We start from the raw sequence: 7,928 nt of genomic DNA, 5'->3' as shown, positions 1-7,928 counted from the left end.
GCTCATATACTGCAATATTGCATGCTTCCGCCCACAAGTGAAGGGGTAGGCTCTGATCATGCAACATCGCCCGTGCATCACCCACGATTTTTTTGTTCTTCCGCTCAGCAACCCGTTCTGCTGTGGGTTATGGGGAGCTATGAGCTCTCTTTGAATCCCTTCTACACTATAGAAATCCTTGAACTCACCAGATATGTATTCACCACCATTATCACTCCTAAGAGCCTTCACCTTCTTCCCCGACTCCTTCTCGACCAATGCTTTGAACTCACAGAACTTTGAGTATGTCTCACTCTTCTTCTGCATGAAGAAGATCCATCACTTACAAGAGAAATCATCAACAAAAATCACATAATACCTGTGTTTTGTTGTCGAAGCTACTGAGAAAGGTCCACACACTTCTGTATGAATTCTCTCAAGGATCGTCGTGGCATGACTATCCTTCTCGTGAAAGGTGGCTTTCACAAACTTTCCCAAAGTACACCCCTTTCACTGATCTGACTGCGCAAGAGTGCCTTTAGGAAGCCCAGTAGTGATCTGCTACAGTATCTTCAAGGCTCCATGGTGAAGGTGGCCCAATCTCCTGTGCCACAACTTTCCATCATCCCGGCTCACCAATCCTTCTACCTTGCATGCCATTGTTGCGCAGCCATCTACATGCAACTGATAAAGGTCTCTCACTCGAACCCCTATCTTCTGAGTTTCTCCAGTTGTCTTACTACGCAGGAAAACTTTTCCCTCGCTGAAAACAACATCATATCCCTTGTCTTCTAACATCGCCACAGAGATAAGATTCCTCTTCAATCCTGGAACATGCATCACTTCCTTCAATACGAAGGGTTTACCAGACTCCCTCTCAAAGGAAATGGTACCGATACTGGTTGCACTGTATCTACCATCATCGCCCATCTCGATGTGCACTCCAAGATCTTTCTCCTCCAGATCAGAAAACAAATCTCGATCTCCTATCATGTGAAAAGACGCACCACTATCCAAGAACCATACCGATCCCATCACACTTGATACCAAGCATGTGACCAATGAAAAATAAAGCTCAAACTGTGAGGCTAAGGCCTCTCCCGCTGCAGATCTAGCAGCTTGCTTATTTTTCTTCTTTTACGGACAATTTGTGGCATAATGTCTGTGCTGGTGACAGTGAAAGCACTTCACCTTGGACATGTCCTGCTTCTTGCCTTTCGCACCATAATGAGAAGCTTTCTTGTTCTTCCCCTTCTTTGCTTTGGCAGCCAAAGCACAATTTTCTTCATCCGTTGCCTTTGATGAAGATCTGTCCCTAGTATTCCGCCTGATCTCCTCTTGCACAAGATCCGACCAAAGTCTCTCCCATCCTGGCAGTTTCTCCCAACCATTGATAGAGTCCTGATAGGAATGCCAACTCTTCGGAAGACTAAGGAGAGCCAAGCTCACCAAGTCCTCATCATCGACAGTCACCCCCACACTTCCCAGCTCATCCCGGCATTGGGTGAACTTCGTGAGATACTTGGGTATACTGTCGCCTTTCTCACATTTGATGTTTCTGAGTTTATCCTTGAGCGCCAGCTTCCTCTGATCGCTCTTGCTTTGGAATAGATCTGTCAATGCTTTCCACATCAAGTATGGAGAAGCCTTTCCATGAAGGCTGGACACAATGTGATCCTTCACACCCTCCAACAGAATCCTTCGACACTTTGTTGTCTTCTTTTGCCAAACCTCAGCTTCGGCAGCATCAGTAGGCTTTGGGACATCATTCTCTATGAACTCCTTCAGCCCATTATCATCTAACACCGCCTCCATCCTGTCCTTCCATGCAATATAGTTCGAGCTGCCCTCAAGAGCATACTCCAATCACAATCCGTTGAAAGAGATTGCAACATTGACACCAAGAAAACACTGCTGCAAATTCGAATTCCACCAGCTCAAAACTCAACCGCTTTTGATCTAAAATTCATGAGAACAAAGTATTTCTCATATAGAGATTGACTATATTAGCATTCACCGGATATCTCGCCTTCCAAAAGAAGGATGAATCCAAAGGCTACTTGGCCTGATTACAGACTCTGCCTGAATAAATAAAATGTAATCACTTTCTGAATAATAGATCTGATGATCAACAGCTCCGATACCATGTAGAAATTTTGAATAATAAACACTTATTCATAGAGATTATCACGATTATACACTATTTCCCAATACATGCACAATACATAATCTCCTCTACATTGATCATCAATTTAGCAGCATTAAAAACAATGAAACATCAATCGCATGCACACATTAACATAGTATGTAACCCGGGGAAAGCATACTGCTGAAAACCCCACACTATCTGTATATTATAATGATTGATAACATGTAACAATACATAGTACAATACTCCTCACAAGTACTCAGTACTATCTCCACCTGTTACACACAAAACTAGCTCAGATCCGAACAAGTCACAGGTTCAAATCTCCTCTGCTGCTTTGCCTGCCTCCACTGCACAATGCCTAGTGAAAATCACGTGAGCACAAGCTATATTTTGCTTGGTATTGACCCACATTGCGCAATCCTCATTGGCATAACTCAATCCCATTAATTGTGCAAGATCTCATGCACAACTATAGTCACAACTGATAGCAATCTCAACCTCTAACACTTGTCTCCACTGAACTGTACATGCACTGAGTTAACTGATGTATTCTTTAGTTTCTTTATGAGCTAATAATTAGTGAATTAATTAATAATTAATTCACACGACTCATTGCTAGTGTATTTTTCAATTAGACTAAATACAACTAGTTCAACTGAACACAACTCCATCAACCCCACAATCAACTCCACCAAACTCAACCACATGAGTTCTAACTGAAGTCATGCATGTAATAGCTCAACTGACTCACAAGAAAAGCGTATTTCCTTCTGACAGCTGCATGTGCCACATATGTAGCTCAAACTGAAGTGCTCCAAGAGTATAAGATAATGTTTATAGTCCAAATATTATTATGAGACAATAATATTCGACTGTTTCTATTTTTAGCATGGCAGACTAAAAATAGAAACCTGCCCATATGTCTAAAAATAGAAGTCCATCTATTTTTACCAACATGATAAATCATCCACAAATAACATACTACAACTCATAGACCATGATCCATATGTCTAAAATAGACTTTGCGCCAAAATTCGCCTGCGGGCTCACTTAGTGAAGGCAACTCCTTTCCACTAAGCTCCATCATCTTATTGCATTCTCAACACCCTGGGTGAACCAGGACCACTAGAAGTTGGAGAAGCAAATCCTGAAGTTGGAGTAGCAAGTTCAGTTTCAGGCTCGTAAATTTCAGGTTCTTCAGCTAATCCACTGATAGGAGAAATGCTACCAGTAACTTCGGAAAATGAAATTGGCTCTTGAATGTACTTTGTTGTTTGTATTTGATAATCAGGATGAACAACTAAAGATGACTCTCCAACTTCTGGTGACCCAATTCTATTGTCACTAGGTGATACAAGAGCTCGTAGCCCTTCAAGCTGGCTTGGTGTATACTTAGGAGGTTTCCCCTGAAGTCTACGAGATTGTCTCTGTAATTCAGCCACGATTAAATATTTAATTAATCACATGCAAACAAAGAAAATTTCAATAAAACCACCTAAAGTCTCTAAAGAAACAAACAACTGAATCGGATGCCTAAAAAATCTAAGAGTTCAAACCACACACAAACAGTAACTTCCTATACTAAAAACACTAGTTGGTGATGAAATCTAACATCGTAGAATTTTAATACAGAAAGGGCGGTTGGAACAGTTACCCCGACAACCTGCTTAATGAAACAGATTGGCACAAGTTTCTTCACAAAACCATCTCAAGTGAAGAGAACCCCCCAGAAAGTCCAAGTGAGTCTAGTCGATGTCTGCTCCAGATATAGTGAGACCCGTCCTTCACCGCCACCTTAGGAGATAATCTTAAGTTCATGGACACTAAGGTTACCAATAGCAACAAATACAACTGGGGGAATAGTCTACGATCCGATCTACGCAAAAGGGCAAAATAACAAAGCTCAATCCTCTTTAAGGGCCCTTGACATGATCAATCCGAGGTTTACCAACAGGTGACCCCAGGCTCCTCGACAATGGTTAATCTGAGGTTTACCGTTTATAATACGCGCAAATCTTCTATCTTTCCCAATGAAACAAACTTGATTGTCTCAAAGGTTTGGACATGATCTCGTGATTGACTCCTTTAAGAGAAGCTTCCCAGAATGTATCAATTATAGTTGGATTTATTTCCTACCACAAGATATAGCTACTTGTTTGTTTTAATTATCTTGGAGAGTTAATTACTCCTTACTCCAAGATACTAGCCTAAGCTATATTGGTGATAAGATCCCTAGAAATAAAAAAGATTACTAGATCAATTTTAATTAAGCATTTCTTTTATGGGTTGTTCTTTAAGTCAATAGGTATGGAAATGAAACTTTGATGGTGTGAAGACTTGACTACAAAAACACTAAAAAATCCACCTAAAACGATAAACAATTCATTTTTCTTTCAATGAAAATCTAGCTAAAAGAAAGAGTTCGAGAATGCAATTCTTTGAGAAACAATTCTTTCTTTCAACATGTAAAGTAAAAGAAAGTATTTTTGTCTTTTTCAATAAGAACTCAAAACGAGACTACTAATTATGCTCACAATAAATCCCTCTCGTTTTTCAAAACTCGAAACTACAAAAAACAATTTCTTCAAAAGAGATCTACAAGTTCTAGAAAACACTCAAAACTACAAAAACTAATCTTTGAGATCTAAAACCTTCTAAAACCTAATTGTATAAAAGCTTCAATTCTTTTTGAGGACGTTTTACTTAGTTGTTTAGTAAACTAAGGATTCATTTGTTCAAAATAACAAATCAATCAAAAAACATCCATATATGTTTTCTTTTATAAAATGGAATTCAAAACTTATGACAAAGCTCGTTCAAAGATTTGCAAGGAGAAAAGTAAATCTATTTCTCACAAATGACAGATTTCACAACCAAGTCAGACACATCAAGAAGATGAAAAGACACTAGGGTAATCTAAGGTTTTTAAGGCTTCTGATCTTTGAGTCACTATAGAGACCAAGTGAAAACCACTCCAGGCATGCAAAACTTCTAGAAAATCATCTAAAACAAAAATACCATCGGAACTCACTCACAAGAGATTTTTGACAGGAAAAATGCAGATCTGGGTAGACACTAAAGACCTTAAATGAAACCTAAACTTAACTGGAAGAAAACATTTTAGGTTTTTCAAAAAAAAATTTACAGGGTCCGCAGGCTTCCAGAATAACCAGGTGCAGTACTACTCTGTGTACTAAAGGAAAAGTACGAAGATGCCTGCACTGTCTGTAAAAAGAAAGTGCGGTCCCCTGAAAATTTCGAAAAAAAAATAAAATAATCTAGATTCTAAAAACTACCCAAGCCAACATACATCAATCAAAAACCAGAAACGAAAACAAGTTTCTCAAGTCAAAGATAAAGGAAAACCAAAAACCAAATTCAGTTCCCCAGTGAAGTCGCAATTTGTTGGCTGGATAAATCGATCTTGTGGACAAGACCGATCTCCCTTCTATCAGAAGATAGTCTAGCAAAAAACAGACAAACAACTCTATCTTTCTCTAAACATATGCGATTCATAAATAAAAATTATAGAGGTGTTAAGACCCTACCTTAAGTCCAACTCTAGTTTGTAGCAGCCATCCTTCAACCGTTCGAAAGAGTTTCCTTTTGAGAACCTGCAATCACAAACAAGCAAGCATCAAGTAGCACCTACATAGCTAATATCATAAATCATGTCCATTATGGTGATCAAGGAATCCATAAAATAAACCATACATCAACAGCTTATTGAGAAAAACAAACTTATTTGTATTAACTTTGAAGTAGAAGAACATTACAACCTTTTCAGCCTTGATGTTGAACAAGCTCTTCCTAGGGTCCGAAACAGGAATTTCCTTTACTTTGACAAGCCTTTCACTCCTCCAAATGATATCTTAGAGGTATGTAATCTCTCCTCATAAAAACTCAACTAAGAAGACTAGGCTCCAGCAGCATTTCACCTCAACAATATTCAGCTTTCAACCTCTCCAGTAACCAGCCCAATGCTTCATTTTACAGTGTAGAGGAGGAGGTTACAGGTCCACCTATGAAGGGATATAGTCCTCCTTCAAAGGGATAAGCTCCTCACATCAAGGGGTTAGCTCCTTAAGGTATGGGATGCATGAACCTTAAGGGAGCGAACTTGCCACCTCAAGATTCCTTCCAGAAGCTTCTAGAAATGGCTAAAAGTGAGTTTTTTAGAATATACTCACGCCTTTTAAATTTTACAGGGGTTCACACCCATAATATAGAGACAGAGTAGTCAGGTGCGTAGGAGCCATGACCATTAGGTGCGAGATCGCAGGTAATTCAAAGAGAAAGTGTTGAACTATACTTTTAGAGACTTTTGAGGGCTTTCTCTTATTTTCAAGGCTTGATATGAGGAACTGAGGCTTAAGACTTGCAAAGGAGGAAAGTATGAGTGGTAATGGACTCACACAGATTGCAGAATGTCAAGATGACAATTTTTTGTGGAATAGATTGCCCCCTAAAGTGCGAAGTCTGTAATAGATGAAGATAGAGTTGTCATCTATGAAGAGTGAAGTACTTTATCATTTCAAGGATCATCCTGTGGGCACCCTAGTCAGAACCTGTAAAAAAATTCAATGCAAAATATATATATGTGAATATATCATCGTGAGGTAGGCATTCCCATACTCAGATCAAAACTGACTAGAAAACTAACTAAACTGTTCTGATACAGTAATGATTTTGTAATACATCAAGAGTATAGACATATGTAGACACAGTATGGGCGCAGCCATCTGTTTATGAATAGTCCACTGTATAATGAAAAACAAAATTCCACATAGCGTGGATGGTAGAAACTAGATCCAGGGTCTTGATTTCTGCTTCCTGAACTAGTACGATTCTATCCATGTGAATGAATGTGTCGAAGTCCAACATGGTAGAAACCACTTGATTACCAGTCAATGATGTGAACTATTAACAAGTGTGAGAGAAACCACTAGTAATTTCAATGGCTCTCAAAGTACTCAGTACAATCCATGAAATGTGAATAAATGAGCTGATGTCGAACATGTCATATAATCCTTTGATCGAAGGTCAATGATGCAACCTATCATCGAAGGCGAGAAACCTGCCATTAGGGCATGCAGATTTCAAGGTATTGACGATTTCTAGATCATCTTTCTAGATAATGAGCTGAAGTCGATAGAAAGCGATCTGTTGTAGGTAAGCCCACAACATGAAATCATAGATCAAGTTTTGAAGAAATATATTGGCAAGGACTGACTCAAGGATGGTCAAAATGGATGACAAATATTTTGTAGATGAATGGTTTATTTGAACTGACCTCTTGAACACATAACGACATTGCAGATGGTTTGGTGACAATTGACCCAAAGCTAATGCCCAAAAACCGGTTGAAGACTTTCAATATGGTTTGATTAACTGTTAGGCAAAGGATTTCCCAACCCAAGTGAACAAAAGTGTCGTGTTCAAGAGTGGTTAATAGCTTTTCTAAAACATAAAGTGTAACAAACAGGTTCATTTTTCTCTCTTTTCCCCCACCATTTCTGGCAAGTACCTCTTTATTTTTGACAAGCTTGAGGAGGATAACATTTGCTTGTTTATAAGCTCATCCTTCAGATGAGTCCAACTTAGTTTAAAATTCAAACACTAAGAAGGAGTGGTTCATTCCTGTTTAAAATTGAACAGGTCCTTTACTGTTAAATTTTAACGAGTCCAGTATAGGAAAAACTCGATGTTTTTCAATTTTATGGCGTCGGAAGAAAAACTTATGAAAACTCCATGGGGGTCCTTTTTCATAAATTTGTGTCCCTCAAGCCCGAAAAAG

The sequence above is a fragment of the Pinus tabuliformis genome, chromosome 6 (assembly GCF_031772625.1).
Source record: "Pinus tabuliformis cultivar Carrire ecotype Pingquan chromosome 6, CPIR1, whole genome shotgun sequence".
NCBI classification, from domain to species: domain Eukaryota; kingdom Viridiplantae; phylum Streptophyta; class Pinopsida; order Pinales; family Pinaceae; genus Pinus; species Pinus tabuliformis.
The sequence above is the reverse complement of the archived record's forward strand: the minus strand, read 5'-3'. Positions refer to the sequence as shown.